Raw genomic sequence first — 18525 nt, 5'->3', positions numbered from 1 at the left:
ATAAAAGTTCAAGGTTATACACACACACACATTATTTACTATTATATGTCATAGCAGAATGAAGATCCTCAATCATGTGAGGCTCCCGAAAAGCTCCTGAAAATTTACCAGTTCTCCAAAGAAAGAAGACTTTTAGCACCCCTGTCCTTAAGATTTATAGTTATCTTCCAGAGCATAACCTTCAATGTCAAGCCAATATTTCACAAAGAGTAAGGCAGTTTTAATCTCAACTAAGGCCTCGCCTTTGGCATCCGAAATGTCATTTTTCGTGCCAAGATGGCATTCCCTAAAGGGTTTCGTTAATTTGTGATGTCTAAAGGAAGGAATGTAGACACAGGAAGGCAGCAAATGTACTTCCTTGAAAAGAATGCAACTCAATTTGGGTAGACGGAAGTAACCAAAAAGTGGATAGAAGCATCGTGGAATGGACATTACGCGCTGTTAACCCCCATTGGTTAGGTAGTTAGTTGACATTAAGTAACAGCATATGTCCACTGAGACTTTCAATCTTTGTCTAGGGATATTTTTCGTAGATGGGAGGTTGTGATTTTCTCATAATGACCATTTGTATTTACTGCAGCTTCTATGTGTTATTTTTCGCAAGTAGACTTTATAAAAAGGATTTGTTTTAATTGGTGCCTATATTTGAAATTTGTATGCATTTGATTTCAAATTAAAGGGTGTCTTTGATTTTAATGCAAATTAATACTTCCTTTTTTATAGAATACAGAGTTACATTTACATAATTAGTTACTGTATTTTTGTTACTAAAATAAGTAAGCATCTCTCCATTATTGCTGGTAAGCTCACAAATGCCATTAAAATACATAGTTAAAGTTTAAAGTGTAATATGTAACAAGTGAAGTGAAGTATGACAACCTGTGACAAGTTAGAGGAGTGAGGCATAAAAATTGAAAAAAAAAAAAAAAAAAAAAAACATTGTGACATAATTCATGGACGTCATTGCCCAGGATGCACAGGATTTTAAATATTTATATTTTCGGAAAAACTCTACACAGTTAATTTATTAAGTGATACAAGAAATTAAAGGAAAATATACTAAGTATTTTTTAGTTATAAATGTTATGTACACCGAAGAGCCATTAAATTATGAACACCCTGCTAATAACATGTAGGACCACCTTTAGCCCTCAAAACTGCTCGCACCCGCCGTGGCATTGATTCCACAAGGTGATGATAGGTAGTCTGAGGTATCTGTTACCAAGAGCTCACCAACTTGTCCTGCAATTCCCTCACATTGCGAGGGGGTAGCAAGGCAGCGCGAATTTGATTTTCCAAGTAGGATCACAAATGCTCTATTGGATTAAGGTCAGGTGAATTTGGGGGTCAAGACATGACTTGAAAGTCACTGGAATGTTCCTCGAACCAATCCATGATGATTCGACTCTTATGACAGTGTGCATTATCCTGTTGGTAAACACCATCCCCCGCAGGAAAAATTGTTGCCATGAATGGGTGAACCTGGTCTGCAACTGCGTTCAAGTAGGATTATGGGTCCTTATGTGCCCCATGAAAACCTGGGCGAGCCCATTGTTATAGATGGAGGGTAGTCATAATGTAATGGCTCTTCGGTGTATATAAATCCTCTAATACGCCAAAAACTTTAGTTATAACCTCTTGAATACACAACAGAACTTAGTTATAACTCCTTTAATACGGAACAAACATCAAATTTTCGATCCAAACTCAGTGGTTCCTAATGCAACACAAATGAATGTTTTCGGTATCGGTAATTCATAGATAGTGTCTCGGTTGCTCAAGTTATTTATCTTTAATCACACGTCGGCCAAGATCCCTTACGTCATGGGATTTCTTTTATGGGGTTACTTCGAAGGCACTGTTTATAAGCCACCGATGCCAAATTCACAACAAAAATTTTGAAAGTATATTTGTGCAGTATAAAAAAATCATTCACAGTGATGAAATTCAGGAAGTGGAGAACGAGTTTAAATACAGATTAGATGTTTGCTGTGTGTCGAAAGGAACACACATTAAAAAAAAGAAAAAAAAGAACGAACCAATTAAGAAAGAAACAAACACATTTTATCTTTAGTTGAGAGTATTATTTATGGTAGTAAGTGCAATAGTTTTTAAAATACAAATATTTAATATCCAGTAGTACATTTGTACTATCCTTGTGTTTAATTCGAACGATTTAAGTTAGTTAGGTTCAAATGATTTTCCATAGTATAAAAATAGTTTACTTAGCTGAATAAGAATGGGTCAAATTTAGCAATATTGTGTGTTTCGCAGTCGACACCCTTACCATATATTTCTGGAATCCTTCTCCTTCTTGTTACTCTCTATTTACTGCTCCGAAGAAGTAAGAAGCATGGAGCTCTGCATTTAGCTAGTAGAGAAAACGTTTAAACTATTATAATAAAGAAGAAATCACATGCAGCTTAAGGAATGCTTTTATGCATAAGGGATTAGCAACTCAGTAAACGCTATAAGCATTGCTTGACACAGTGATTATGTTGAAAAATAGAGAGCAGAGGTTTAAAAAATATATAAAACAATTGTTCAATCTGTATATTTTTTTCATTGACTGATCATTGACCCTAGGTTTTGAGAAAAAATATACTTTTAAGAATAGGATATTCTTTTAAATAACTTATTTTTTCTGACGAAAGTCGAAATTCTACAAAAATAGGTAATAGTTGAGCAGCTGTTAAACTTTGAACTGCTCAGTGCTGCTTATAAAATGAAATATAAAAAAGAAATTAAATACTTAAAATAAATTGATATTTTCTAGAAGTATCCTATCTGTATATTTTTTAGTAAAATCTTATTAACTGAAAAAAAGTATACTTAATTAACATTTTCATTGAAATTAATTGAGAGAAGAATTTTTTTTTATCGAGTTTAGGTAAAAATTAAGTTACCGAAAAGGAAAAAAATAAGTCAATTTTGTTAATTGCAATTAAATGCTTACTTTAAAAATCTTATTCCTTATTATTTTTGTATAAATCAATCATAATTTACTCAATATTTTAAAACAATCTTTGACTTTTAATATTTTGTTTCCTAAAAGAGCGGTATGTGATTTCTATTTTCAATTCTGGGAAAGTTTAATTAAATGAGCTTGATTGATCAAAGTAAAAACTCCTTCTCGCCGCATCGGCGGGAATAAAATATAAAGAAATGAAAACTGTTTTCGATAAATTAATGATTCAGATGCATTTATTTTCCTTTAATTTAATCGAAACTTCAAAGTATCCGAAAACTTCCGTTTTATAATTCAAACACAGATACATTTTTTATCGAGTGAGAATTTATATGTAAATGTTTTAAAATATTTATGGCCTCTGAAATTTAAAAGAGGAAAATAGTTTTCTGTTTACAAACTGCTTCACAAAGTAGATTTTTATAAATATTTCTTGAAATGTTTCTTCAAAGAATAAACTATTGATAATTGGTGTACAATTTGGAAGTTTATTATTATTAGATAATTGGTGTACAATTTATTATTCTTAGTGTGGTTGTTTTGGTAACATTATTAATGCCTGTGGATAGTGATGTTATCAAAGTTTTAGTGTACTATCAAAAGACTTTAATCATTGTTTTACCACTATATCGATAACTTGAAATTAAATAACGATAACTTGAAATACAATACTGGTACCTTAAACCACAATGCCAGTACCTGGAACTACAATAAGGGTACATTGAACCACATTAATGGCAACTTAAACATAATCAGTGCATTGAACCACAATATCATTAACGTGAACTATAGCATAGAATCAAGTTTGCTGTAAGCTTAACTAGTAGTTAAACTGAACCTTTTTTTTTCGTTCGAGTTAATTAAATCATAGAATTGTGTAGTCAAGGTTAAGAAGTACGATATAGTTTAACTTAGCTATATTAAGAGGGAATAACATAGTAGAGGTCAGTAAAAATGAGGAAATTTTTTATATAATTTCGTAATGATTGTGATATACTTTACTTGACGTATTTTTTTTAATCCTATTGTACATATTTTAAACTTCCTTTTATCATGTTCCAAATACAATTTTTTTTAAAAAAATAGCGCTTATGCAATACAATATTATATATACATATTTTTTGAATTATTCATTCCTTACTGTACTCATAAGTTGAAATAAATCATCCAAATTTGAATCCGTTTCGATATTTTAAAACTACATAAATGTAGTTCTTATATAACATGTTCGATTATTAAAAAATAATACTTTTAATAATCAGGCGGTTTTTTGAAAAAACAATTAAGACGTAAAATAAGTTACATTTTCGTGAACTGCTCAAAACTAGTCCACTCAATTAAAAAATCTTTACTTGCAACGAAAACTATATCATAAACTGTATTATATTATGTGAACATTGTATTGAAATTTGAAATAAATCGGTTAAAAAATATGCTAGTTAAAGATAGAGTAAGTAAGAGAGTAGAGTAAGAGAGATAGTTTCGAGTAAATTGCATTTAAAGTTTTGAGAACTATAATCCACATAAAAATTTTGCAACTAACTATAATGCATTATTACCAGATCCAGAAGATGCTTCTTCTCCTTCATATTCTGCAGTCTCAAGTGCTATTCTAGCTCTTTTTCTTGTCGATCTATAATTTGTTGGTGAATTATAATTTCTAATACTCAATAGATGGCGCTCTGCGCAGTAATGTAAAATCGTTAGTTTCTAATCAGTTTCCTCCATAACACTGTAACATCATCATCATCCTTCTTGTTATTAAATATATTTTATGTTAAAAGGCGTTTGTAATGATTGAAACCCCGAGATCTGAGAGATCATATCACCGTATTTAACACTATGGAAGCAAAAATAGCGCATTTCAGGGAGGGTAGCTTCTCTTCACTCTAGGGCTAACACAATAGATAGAAGAAAAATATTTCCTTTCTCTAGCCGACCCAAGCTTATACCTGTCCTAAACAGTGACCTCACACGACCACTCGAAACAGTTATACCTCGTTACCATAGTCGCAGCTACGGGTCCAGACGAATGTCTAGGGGAGTTCTTACTTTGGACAAACTATAACCTCACGCCTCACATGTTTTCAGTGTAGTAATCGAAATTCTGTGAACATTTTGACCATATTCTTTGACTGCTGGGCCTATATTAATTTCTAATTAGTTTTAAACGTCATTTACCCTTTTCAGACTTCATTTAAATTTATTACAGCTAAATAAGTTTAAATTTGAACTATTTAAATTGAAAGTACCATTAATTCTTTTACTTAAATAATTTAAATAAATTATTTCAATAAAATAGTTAAAATGATTAGATTTTACTAAAATGTTTTCAGAGTAGCAACCGAAATTCTGCGATCATTTTCATTTTGACCATATTCCTTGTTCTTTTGCTGCTGGGCCTACATTAATTTCTAATTGTTCCTAAATGTCATTAACCCTTGCAAACTTCATACAAATTTATTACAGCTAAATAAGTTTAAATTTGAACTATTTATATTGAAAGTACCATTAATTCTTTTACTTAAATAATTTAAATAAATTATTTCAATAAAATAGTTAAAATGATTAGATTTTACTAAAATGTTTTCAGAGTAGCAACCGAAATTCTGCGATCATTTTCATTTTGACCATATTCTTTATTCTTTTGCTGGTGGGCCTACATTAATTTCTAATTGTTCCTAAACGTCATTAACCCTTGCAAACTTCATACAAATTTATTACAGCTAAATAAGTTTAAATTTGAACTATTTATATTGAAAGTACCATTAATTCTTTTACTTACATAATTTAAATAAATTATCTCAATAAATTATTTCAATAAAATAGTTAAAATGATTAGATTTTACTAAAATGTTTTCAGAGTAGCAACTGAAATTCTACGATCATCTTCATTTTAACCATATTCTTTGGAAGCTGGGCATACATTAATTTCTAATTGTTCCTAAACGTCGTTAACCCTTGCAAACTTCATGCAAATTTATTACAGATAAATAAGTTTAAATTTTAACCATTTATATCGAAAGTACCATTAATTCCTTTATTTACATAATTTAAATAAATTATTTCAATACAATAGTTAAAATGATTAGATTTCACTAAAATGTTTTCAGAGTAGCAATCAAAATTCTGCGATAATCTTCATTTTGACCATATTATTTGGCTGATGGGCCTATATTAATTTCTAATTGTTCCAAAATGTCATCAACTCATTGCAGATTTCATTTGCATTTATTACCGCTAAATAAGTTGAAGCTTGAACTATTTATATTAAAAGTACCATTAATTCTTTTTCTTACATAATTGAGATAAATTACTTCAATAAAATAGATAAAATTATTAGATTTTATTAATATGTTGTGATAGGAGTGAGCAAATCTATTAGTCAACTGAGCGCTTCACTTGTTCTTGCATTTCGCAGTGCTTCCTGAGTCGCTGTCGACAAATTATGCTATAACTTTTACATTTTTACGAAAATCATGACAATATTTTGGTACAGTATTCTTAAAAAGATGAACCATAAATAAATGCGACAATTTCTTGTTGAAATTTTCAGTGTGTTGTTCTCTTTTAAAGATGCAGGAAATTGCATTTGTATTGAAGTCTGAAATGCTTCAAAACTCACGAAACTGTCTTCTTTTAAAATTTCAGTCAAATTTTTGTTAATAAATTTTGCAAATTCTGTTTTTGCGATTGTATTTCCAGAAAAAATTAAAACTCTGGCTTAAGATGTTTGATATTTTTAAAGAATGACTTTTCTAGAACAGTGTTTTTCGTACAAATATATAAGTTATACTGTGTGAATTTGCAGAATTAATTTCTGAACTGTACCTTGTATCTTTTAAAACTTTAGACCACATTTTGACAATAGCCTTCTACAACGTATCATAAAAAAATAGTTCTATTCCATTAAAAATAGTTCTAAAGCTATTTCTTATTGAATGAAAAACTATTTTAATTATCACTTTTTCTTGGGAGCTATTAAAAAATGCATTTAACGTAAATTTAAATTAATAAATTATGTTTCCACTATTTATCAAAGTGTAAAATTTCGGTATAAAATTTTCTAAAATATAAACAAGGAAATTTTATTTTTTTAAAATCATCAAAAATCACGTAACGCAAATTTATTATTTATCAAAAATAGACTCGTTACAATGAAGCATTTATTTTCTAAGAGAAAGGTAATATATCATTGAGGGTTATTTTAAAACATTTTCAAAAATAAGTAGAAAACTTAATCAAAACAAAGACAGCGTACTTCTGTTTTTATGAAAGCATTAATTTTAACTATTAATTATTGAAAAACAACTTATATTTCCTTTTTTTTAAATATTTTTCAGCATTTAGTTTCGACGCTTATTATGTTTAAAAGAAGTATTTTGCCTCATTAAAAATTCTTAGCGATCATAGACGCTCATTATAAGATGCTGGGTGTTATTTACTTAGTTAATTCTTATTTTAATTTACAGAAAACTCAGAAACACTGATTGCACCATTGAAGTAGTCGAAGTCTACTTTGCATTTATTTCGTGCTATGCATTAAAATGTGCTTTTTTGCTTGTTTTTTTGTGAAAAATCGATTATATTTTTCTTCAAATTTTGTTCAAGATTGTTTTAAAACACCTAGTTATATCTTTTAATTTATAATTTTTATAATCAAAAAGAAATAATTTTTTTTTTTTTTTTACAAAATAATTTTAATTTTTTTAATTCGTCCCGAATTAAGACAGAAATTTTTACCCAAAAATTTTAGTTCTTTAATTTGGCAGCGCCATCTTGTGAATGAATATAATACTAAAATTATTTTATAAAATTAAGCTTTGTTAAAAACAAGATTTAAACTTATTAGTAGGAAAAAAATCGTTATGTAGCATTATTTTCTGATTAAAGAATGAATTTATCCCTATTTTTTTTATATTTTAGCCTTATAATATAAAATTCATTCTATTTTCGAATTATGATTATTTGAGAGATATGATATGTGAGGTAGGAAAGTGAATTTATGCTGCATGGCACTGCCATCTGTTGTGCGATAATAAAACTTTTTGTCAAGTCAAATTTTCTGGAAAAAAGTGAAATGTGTTGAAGAACTTGAGTTCTATTGAGATAAAAGAATGAATTAGAAACAGTGCCAGATAACCCATTAGGCCAGACTAGGCCGGCCTAGGGGCCCCAATGATTTTTTGAAAATAAATTTAAAAAAATTGAAAAAAAAAATCAATTTCAAATATATATGTTATGATAATAAAATGTTATGATTATTTTTTAGTTCTAATTTAACAAAATAAAGTAAAATATAATTTATTATTACTTATTTTTATTTTGAATATGCTTTCTTTAGTAAAAAGAAATATAAATACGTTTATATTTGAATAAGTAAAAAGTATACGAGAAAAAAAAGTAATGTAAGGGCTCCAAAAGCTTGAATGGCCTAGGGCACCGCCTACGCTTAATCCGGCACTGCTTAGAAATTAAAATTTTTTAAGTAAACAGAGAAAATGTTCTGAATTATTATTTTGAAAGAATATCTTACTTCGAAACGCAATGTTGATTATAATATAAGATTCATCAGTTACTGTAGGCGTTTTCAATTATGTTCTTTATATTTATTTGCCTCGTAATTAATATTGTTTTGATTAATGCATACATTAATGTTATATAGTTACATTTAGATATTAATAAAAATTGTTGATTTTATAAAAACTGATACTAAATACAAATAGAATTGCACTAAATACAATAGAATAGAATTCGTAAATTGAAATAAAAAATTTAATTGAAACATCATCATTATTATCATAATTATAATTAATATTTTTTGAAATGTAATGTAATGGGAGGGTTTCGTCTTTAATGGAAGTAATTTTCGGATATATATCCTCAACATGGTCTAATCGTTAAGGATAGGTTTTTTTTTTCAAATGTAGTGAGTGATTAAAAACTACTTTCGAGATGTAGTCGCTGCTTAACTACTTTTAGGAAATGAACTTTGCTGAATGTATGAAACTAATGCTGTTTCTATTGCACATAGTTTTATTTTTATTACATTTGCGGCTTTTGATAAACTAAATAAGATTTCAAAAATAGCTGGAGTTTATCATTTAATAAAAGTTTCCATATCAAAACTATCAAAAGTAAGAAAAAAAATAAGAATTTTTTAAATTTTACAAGGGTGCTTCCCTTTAAGTTGACCCTAAAAACTTAAAATTGATTTGGAACTGTATTTCAACATGAAAAATGTCGGCACTAGGCAGGCATGCAGAAAAGATCTCTCTTCAAGAAAAAAAAAAATAAATAAATAAAATAAAATAAATAAAGTATATAAATAAATAAAATAAAATAAGAAATGTCAGCAATTTTTTTCTTAGACAACGGGAGATTCTTACGGAGACAACGGTAAGCACCATGATTTGTATGCTGCAAGTTGTATGTTTTACTCCTTACCTCTGTCTAGACTCGCCACTCGACCGTATACGTATCATTCCCAAAATTGCTAAAAATGTAAATGAAGAAAAGCAGGCGTTGCCACTTAAAAAGTTTAAAATTCTGTCCCAACTATGTAACTGAAGTAGCTAGATAAGTGTTTTTTTTTTTAACACAATTCAAGAGTATGTATTTCATAATATGGTATGCAAAAATTTATTCTGTTTTCTTGACAGGTGTGCTCTTAAAGAGGAGTATATTGTACTTAAAAAAAGAGAATGGTCAAAACCATTAGAATGCGGAAGAAAATTAAACTTGTTTCTAGCTCTATGGGAACACCAAAAAGCTCGGTATTTTTTTTTATCGAAGTGCTTTGATAATCATTTTAGTGAAATTACAATAAAATACGGCTATAATATGTGAAAAAAAATTTGTGAAAGTGGTAAAATTGGGTAATTTTTTCATGACACTATAGAGTTTGGCATAAAATCATTTATTCGGTTAAATTTACTTTTCAGTTTTACATTTATAACTAAAAAGAGCTGCTCCTTAAAAACCAGAATTTGAGGTATACCGTTTCCACATAAACGGAAAAATTATTGCCGCACATTTTGCATCGATTGCCGCACATTTTGGTTTTATGAACAAAAAATGATTCTTTTTCTTTTTTTTCCTTTTTTTTACTGGAAATGCCATTACCATACAGTGCGGCAATTTTGCCAGAATTGTTTTCTCTGTGTGATTTCAAAATAATGAGGATGTTTATCGAAAATCATGATGGTTATTATTCTATATTTCCAATATACACATCTACTATAAAACTAATAGCTAACGTAATTTTACTACTTATACTATCTAGTTAAAAGTATACAGACACTCAAAATCATGGTGGGGGTTGCTTTTCTTTGTTTCGCTTGGGTCCTATGTTGTTGGAAACATAAACTCTGAGAAGTATGTAACATTTTGGACAATACTGCTTCTCTACTCTTTGATAATATTTTAGGAAAAATCTATTTTTCTTCAAGCAGAACAACTGCTTCATTCACACACTGAGATTTGCGCAGACATGGTTTCAAGAAATGGGAATTCGAAATCTGGACTCCGCCTTAAATCCCATAGGATGAATTATATTATAATTACCGTACTGTATGGTTAAGACACTTCTGTTCCGTTGTCTTTTTACATGGAAAGGAAAATCACGAAAACCTCAAACGGTCAGCACGGCAACAAGGGCATTCGAACCCATGATCCGTTTACCACTGAACAATTTTTATGTTAGCATTGTGGTCGGTGCAAGCCGAGAGCAGAATTTGTATCAACCCACCACCGCTGGGATTCGAACCTGGGACAACTCATTGTGAAGCGAGCTCTCCATCCATTGAGCCACCATGACTTATAATTGACACCCGGCTTGTTATTAACACAAAAAGGCGGTTAAACATTATTTTAATACCCTGAAGAGCCATTACATTATGACCACCCTCCATCTATAACAATGGTCTCGCCCAGGTTTTCATGGTTTCTCGCCCTGGAACAATGTTTTCATGGGGCACATTAGGACCCATAATCCTCATAGAACAATCCCTGACGTCTGTAAGCTACTTGAACATATTTGCAGACCAGGTTCACCCATTCATGGCAACAGTTTTTCCTGCGGGGGATGGTGTTTACCAACAGGATAATGCACACTGTCCTAAGGGTCGAATCGTCATGGATTGGTTCGAGGAACATTCCAGTGACTTTCAAGTCATGTCTTGGCCCCCAAATTCACCTGACCTTAATGCAATAGAGCATTTGGGGTCCTACTTGGAAAACCAAATTCGTGCTGCCACCTACCACCTTGCAATGTGAGGGAATTGCAGGACCAGTTGGTGAGCGCTTGGTACCAGATATCTCAGACTACCTATCAGCACCTTGTGGAATCAATTCTACGGCGGGTGCTAGCAGTTTTGAGGGTTGAAGGTGGTCCTACATGTTATTAGCAGGGTGGTCATAATGCAATGGTTCTTCAGTGTATGTACCATAGGACTCTCCGAAACGGTACTATAAGGTGTCCGTATACTTTCGGCCAGATAATGTATTATATAAATACTGTAAATCTCTGCATTATATAAAACTGGTAATATTGTTTTACATAATACTGTAAAATTATATGATACATAAAAATGGATCAGCAAAGGAGCGTAAAATTTTCATTAGATTGCAATTAGAAATTAAATCATATACTGTATAGTAACAATATTTTTTGCATCATTAAATAAAATAAATCAACTAAATCAATACAAAATTCACTACTTATTGCATTCTAGTTTCTTAACTGTTTTCGAAATCTCTTTTTAAACTAACAAAAAACACAAAGTTACATTGAATAAAATTCTTATTATGCAGTTGAATTTTGAATTAAAGTATCCAGAAAGGCATAATGAACAAGTATTTAATTACACTTGTTGGGAAACGCGTGTTTCAAATTTCAAGCATTCGTAGTATCGTTAATATTAAAGGTGAATTAATTAAATTCCTTTGCTCAATGTGAAATGAAGGATATTAAAGAACATTCTTGCATAGGAGAGGATTCAGTGTCTTATAGAAAAACGGCTTGAACTGTTATTAACTCATAAGACAATTTCTTGTGATTGAATTTAAAATTCGGATAATTATTGAAAATTTCATAGTCATGGGTTTGATTTCTTTTTAAAGTAGAAATGCTTAAATTGTTATTATTATGCAAGTTATTAAATAAATTTGCTCATTACAAGATTTATAATTATATAAAAGTTAAAACTTCTAAGAAAATAATTAAGGTAAATTAGTATCGTTAATATTGAAGGGGAACTAATTAAATTCCTTTGCTCAATGTGAAATGAAGGCTATTAAAGAACATTTTTACAAAAGAGAGAATTCAGTGTTTTATAGAAAACGGCTTGAATTGTTATTAATTCAATCACAAGAAATTGTCTTATGATTTATAGGACAATTTCTTGTGATTAAATTTAGAATTCGGATAATTATTGAAAATTTCATAATCATAGGTTTGATTTTTTTTCCATGTAAAGATGAGCAAATTGTTATTATTATGCAAATTATTTAATAAATCTGTTCATTACAAGATTTATAATTATAAAAAAATTAAAACTTTTAAAAATATTAAAGGTAAATTAGTATCGTTAATATTAAAGGGGAACTAATTCCTTTGCCCAATGTGAAATGAAGGTTATTAAAGAAAATTTTTGCGAAAGAGAGAACTCAGTGTTTTATAGTGAAACGGCTGGACTGTTATTAATTGATAAGACAATTTTTTGTGATTGAATTTAGAATCCTTATGTAGAGGATGAGAAACATCCCTTCCACTGCCGCCATGATTCCAGCGTCACAACTTCCCCGCACCACCGCCTCTCCTTTTTCTTTTTTACCCGGAGACTCATTCCTCTTTTTGTTGCTGAACAATCAAATACAATAGCCCAGACGGGGCTTATGTGTTAATAACCGGAGCTGACGGTCCATTTTCTTGCTCAAATCATCGGGGCAGACGGCCCACACTTTTCAACTTAATATTTCTAAAAATTTCAAATATCATCACATGTGTAAATAATTCATTTTACACTAAATATTTCTTTCATTGAAAAAAACTGGCGTTCTCTCCAAAACACCACACTTATAATTAATAAAAATTTCCTAGTCATAAATTTGATTTTTTTCCCAAGTAAAACTGTGTAAATTGTTGATATTATGCAAATTATTAAATAAATCTGTTCATTACGAGATTCATAATTATATAAAAAATAAAACCATTGAAAAAATGCCTTTTCTCCAGTCAATAAATTGACTATTATAGGATGATTATGTTTACAGAAAAAAAATTGAGTATTGGTTAGTGTTTCTCAAGTTTCTGCCAATCAGTTATGTTCATTTGTAATCTAATTAGACGCCTAAGCGATATTAAATTGAAGGGTTTGGGGTAATATAATGATAAGCCACGCTTTTTCCAATTACCGTCATTCGTACTTTGTGCAAATTCGAATATGGCATTTTTCAAGTGCTGCTATTCAGTATTATGTTTATTTCACCTTAAAAATGTGTGGAATTTGAAGATAGAAGTCTCTTCCATTACTACAAAAATGTTTTGGAATTTTAAAACAATCTCAGAGTGTGTTTCGTTCATCCAATGTCAACAACTTTCCGAGGACGTCGGATGTCGAAAAGTGTGTGGGGAAACTTTAGCTGTGAAATGCAAAGACGTTGATAAAACAATTGTCGTAAGTACAAAATTTTTTATTTATATATTAATAAACAATTATATCATGTTAGCGTTAAAAAAATTTTAAAATTAATAACAAATAAACGGAAAATGAAAAAAAATGCACTTTGGGGTTACTTTGTGCAAAGTTCCATTCGTTTTTTTTTCGACAGAAAAATGGTCAGACGTTATAAAAAAATACCTGGAACGAGAAACTACCGTGATTACACTTTAGAAAAGCTGCGACAATGTTTGCAAGCAGTTGCTGGTGGTATGTCGATTGCAGAAGCTTCTCGGAAGTACAAAATCCCCAGAAATACTATCTCTAATAAAATTATTAAGAAACACATGAAACGCGCTGGTAAACAATTATTTTTCTTCTACAAAGAGTTTTCTAATGAATTAATCAAACGATTTAACACATAAAAATATATTTTATAGGACATCAGATGATTTTGACAGAAACGGAAGAGCAAGTTCTGACATGTTCATTCAAGCATGTTATGTTCGAATGTATCAATATTATAAATGTTAATGAATATGTAATAATTATTATTTTTGAAATATCATCCATTTCAATGTTAAAAAAAGTATATGGCTTCCTTTTGTTTAAACTCAAATGTTTTGAAATAAACATTCTTTTTAAGAAAAAATTCTTCAAAAAAAAATGGTTTTTTAACGCTGAAAATTATTTTCAAACTAATATCTTTATACATCTTGATGTTTTTGTCTTTAAAAATGTCAACAATTAACTTTTTTAACAATTTTATATCAATATTTTACTAAAAATAAGATTATTAAACTGAATTCCTATCGCTGCACAAAGTAGCCCCATTTGGGGACTACTTTGTGCAAGGAATGTTTTGACTTATTATTCGTAAATATTATATACAAATAATGCCAATATTGATCAAATTCACTCGTCTGAGTTCAGTTATGAATATAATATCGATAGATTTCACTAAAATTTGAATTAACATAGTTTTTTTACATGTCAAAGTTCAAAAACTGCGAAATCCTGCACAAAGTAGCCCCGAATTACGGTATGTAGTTTTTACACTGAATACTGTTTTTTAGTATTGTATTCAATAATGCAATTTACAAGTCTTTGGAATTTGTATTAGATTATTGATACAACGAAATATTTAGATTCAGCAAAATATTTTTTTGCCTACATGAAATTTGTGGTTTATTTTTTTAACCCAAACTCTTTTGTGTAACCCAAACTCTTTTGAAAACGTGGCATATCATACACTTGTTTTAAGCTCTTTCTTCCTAAAGTACCGCTATATACTCTACTGTAAAGTATTGTTTATGCATTGGTACCTGACAATTTACCTGTATCTCCTTTAAAAGGCACAATACTTTGAAAAATTTTAGAGTCTACAATTAAATCTTGGTGTTTCAATCTAAAAATGCTGACCTGAAAATTTTTTTGTATTGTTTTCAAATAGATATTTTACAAGTCTTTGGAATTGGCATTAGATATCTACTAAATACATCGACTTTCTTTTTTTGCCAGCATGAAGTTTGTGATTTATTTTTTTTACCCAAAACACTCTTTTGAGCAATTTGAAAACATAACTTATCTTTAATTTGTTTCAAGTCATTCCTCTGCAAAACACCGATATATACTCCATAGCGAAGTATTGTTTACAGATAGGTACTTGATAATTCGCCGGTATTTCCTTTAAAAGGTACAATACTTTGAAACATGCTATAGTCTACTGGAAAATCGTGGGAAATCGCACTAGAAATGTTCTTCTGAAAAATCTTAAAATTAACTTTCAGAGTGAAGAGAATATTAAAAACTAAATTCAGTGGCGCTACAGCCCATAGAGGGAAAAGGCCTACTGGGCCCATCTCAGTTTTCTTGACCTTGGGATCTGGGGTGCTGGAACAGATGTTCCGGTTAGGGAGTCAGCCGAACGCGGAACCCTCAGTGTTTAGTTCCCAAGAATGCTTGGCACTCATTTATCGACCCACTGAAGGGATGAAAGGCTGAGTCAACCTAGCCCGGTCCGAGTACCAAACCCAAAAGAGAAGATTAACATCTTCAAAAACAGAGTGTATTAGGGAATTGAGTTCAGTCAATTGTGTTTGGAATGGCCCAGCTGACTGATAAAAACTGAATATCGGTTGTATTCAATTTGCAGTCATTTAGAAACACTTTTTAAAACTCTTTTAAAGATTTTTAATAGTTGGGGATATAAAAATGAGAGGATATTAAACATTGACTACTTTCAGGAAGGCAATCACTAAGGTTAACTTTCATACTTGTTCAGTAAATTCTTCAATTTTCAAAATTGCATACAAAGAAGATTCGCGACATATTTTTGAAGATTCAATTTAAAATCTATTGTTTTGCATATTTGCTGAATATTATACAATTTTCTGCTTATTATACAAAAAAGATCACAATTCTTCAATGAAACAATTTAAAACTAAAAAGTTTAAAAACCAGTGCTACTAACTTCTGATGTAACTGAAACTAGTTTGCTCCAATTTTAAATCTTTCTACTTTATTTTTAAGAAAATAGTCCATACTTTCATTATTTTCTGCTAAAAAAAATTTCTATAATCAAAACTACATATTTTTTCTTTCTCATTAATCAAAAAAGCACATTAAGCAAAATCTTAAAATGCTGTACGGATTTCCTGAAAACAAATTAAAGTAAAGTAACTAAAATGTATTTATTTGAAATTTCATGCAAATAACTTTAATAAATTTTAGGATGTATTGTTACAAAATTGGAGAAAATATGAAAAATGATTAGAGAAAAATGCAATCACTTGAAATTCATACGGGGAAAAATGTAATCAAGCATCTTTTTTACTTTTTAATTGAGATTAAAAAGGGGAAAAAAAACGTAATTTCTTCTCCATTCGAAAGAAAATTATTTGCATTCTTTAAGCAATAAAACTTTTCCTTCCGGAACCTGGTGTAAAATTTATTTATTTCACTCACAAAGATCGGTTAACTTTGAACACTTCACACACGTTCTCATTAAAAATAATGAATTTATCTATGCTTAGCTATTATAATTAGTAATTTTAACTATACCAACAATACACTTCCTGCATCAATGATTTCGTTAAATTTAGCTCAACTTCTTCTTTGAATATAAATCCATTGAATAATTTATATAGTATGGCGAAATTCCCAGTATATGGGGAATAACAAGTTAGGATGTTAGTGAGGCATATCCCCGTAATCTGTATCACCCACCTTTTGACGTGCCATTACCCACTTGAAATCTGCGCAAGTGCCGACTACTATTAGAATAGTCTGTTAATGACTTTTAGTATCAACATGCAGAGCATCGCACTAAATTTGAAGGGGGGAACGAACACATGTTGAGAGTCAAGGCAGCGCAATTAATGTGAAATATAGAGCACTAGATCCTTGACTTTGACGTTAAGTATCATTAATTATTTGCTTGAAGTTATCCATCGAAAGAACGTTCAGTAAAGGAGCGGTGAACACCACGCAAGACAAAATTTTGCTTGCTTACAGCAGAGAAGTGTCCCTAATTAAGGAACAGGAGTATAAAATATGTCCATTCGAAGATATATAAATTAAACCAGCCGAGGTCAAGTATTTTTAAAATTTGGAATAAATTAGTTTCTCTTGGTATTCGGTTCTTGTTGATACGATGGGCCCCTTCTGTCTGCCAATGTCTGCAATTGTAGATTTTTACTGTTTTGTTTTAATTTCGGTATTGTAAATGAAAATAACTGAAGGAACAAGAAGATTGCTTAGAAACAAGCATTTTGTAAAGTTTATACTTCCAACCAGATTTTTGAAAGCGTGAGTTGAAAAATTTCTGAAAATTCAGATGTTTTTAAAATATTTGTGTAAGTTCAGAAAAAGGAATTGAATTTTTCGAAGTTATCCCTCGAAAGAACGTTCAGTAAAGGAGCGGTGAACACCACGCAGGACAAAAGTTTGCTTGCTTATAGCAGAGAAATGTCCTCAATCAACAGTAGTATAAAATATGTCCATTCGAGGATAGATAGATATAAATTAAATCCATCAAGGTCAATATTTTTAAAATTTGGAATAAATTAGTTTCTCTTGGTATTCGGTTCTTGGTGATATGATGGGCACCCTTCAGTCTTTTAATGTGTGCAATTGGAGATTTATTTTATTTTATAATTGTCGTTGAACAGCTGACCCAATTTTTTGGGTTTACGACTACTAATATTCAACTCCGTAGCCTTGTAATTTTGAACCCAATCCAGAAGACCCAGATCGAGTATTGGGAGAAATTTTGCCTTCGTGGAGGACTTTTTGACGGAACTAACCCGCATTCGCATTCCATGGAGCGGAAAACCATGAAAACCTCACATGGTTAGCCAGATGGCAAGGGAACTCTAACCCAAGATCCAACTACCACTGAGAATATTTTACGTCAGTACTGTGGTCGGTGCAAGCCGGACGCGGAATTCGTATCCACCAGCCATCGCTGGGGCTTCGAACCCTGCTCGCTACATTCGAAGGTGAATGCTCTATCCCCTGAACCATCACGGCTGTAATTTCGGTATTGCAAGTGAAAATAACTGAATGAATTATAAAAATGTTTAGAAACAAGCATTTTGAAAAGTTTATACTTCAAACCAGAATTTTGGAAGCAAGAGTTGAAAATTTTAAAATCTCCAGATGTTTTTGAAATATTTGTGTATTTAAGAGCATTTTCAGAAAATGTTTCACGTGTATATAGAATGAAACATATATATAGTAGTAATATGTATATAGGGTTACATGTTTATAGTATATCCACTGAGAAAAAAAGCATGGCCAAAATAACCAGAATCTGGTAAAGCGTTTCTTTCTCTATGGCAACACCAAAAAGAACCGAAGAGCTTGGGTAATGATTTTGCTAAAATTAGCAAT

This window comes from Parasteatoda tepidariorum, chromosome 12 (assembly GCF_982258835.1).
Source record: "Parasteatoda tepidariorum strain Cologne lab strain chromosome 12, Ptep-v5.0, whole genome shotgun sequence".
In the NCBI taxonomy this organism is placed as follows: Eukaryota; Metazoa; Arthropoda; class Arachnida; order Araneae; family Theridiidae; genus Parasteatoda; species Parasteatoda tepidariorum.
The sequence above is the reverse complement of the archived record's forward strand: the minus strand, read 5'-3'. Positions refer to the sequence as shown.